Source organism: Bison bison, unplaced genomic scaffold (genome assembly GCF_000754665.1).
Source record: "Bison bison bison isolate TAMUID 2011002044 unplaced genomic scaffold, Bison_UMD1.0 scf7180017862275, whole genome shotgun sequence".
Lineage (NCBI taxonomy): Eukaryota > Metazoa > Chordata > Mammalia > Artiodactyla > Bovidae > Bison > Bison bison.
The window spans coordinates 1,446,187-1,446,566 of NW_011492847.1; the positions used below are offsets into that span (position 1 = coordinate 1,446,187).

General features: G+C 44.7%; 1 protein-coding gene across 2 annotated transcripts in view; it reads right to left on the minus strand.

Annotated features, from left to right (window-relative positions):
* The window catches only part of GHR (growth hormone receptor), a 312,954-nt gene that overhangs the window by 299,843 nt on the left and 12,731 nt on the right, over nt 1-380 (minus strand). The window lies entirely within an intron of this gene.

Consider the following 380-nt stretch of genomic DNA (forward strand, 5'->3'; position numbering starts at 1 on the left):
TCTCCTTCAGAATGGACTGGTTGGATCTCCTTGCAGTTCAAGGGACTCTCAAGAGTCTTCTCCAACACCACAGTTCAAAAGCATCAATTCTTCGGCACTCAGCCGTATTCACAGTCCAACTCTGACATCCATACATGACCACTGGAAAAACCATAGCCTTGACTACAAGGACCTTTGTTGGCAAAGTAATGTGTCTGCTTTTGAATATGCTATCTAGGTTGGTCATAACTTTCCTTCCAAGGAGTAAGCGTCTTTTAATTTCATGGCTGCAGTCACCATCTGCAGTGATTTTGGAGCCCAGAAAAATTAAGTCTGACACTGTTTCCACGGTTTCCCCATCTATTTCCCATGAAGCGATGGGACCGGATGCCATGATCTTC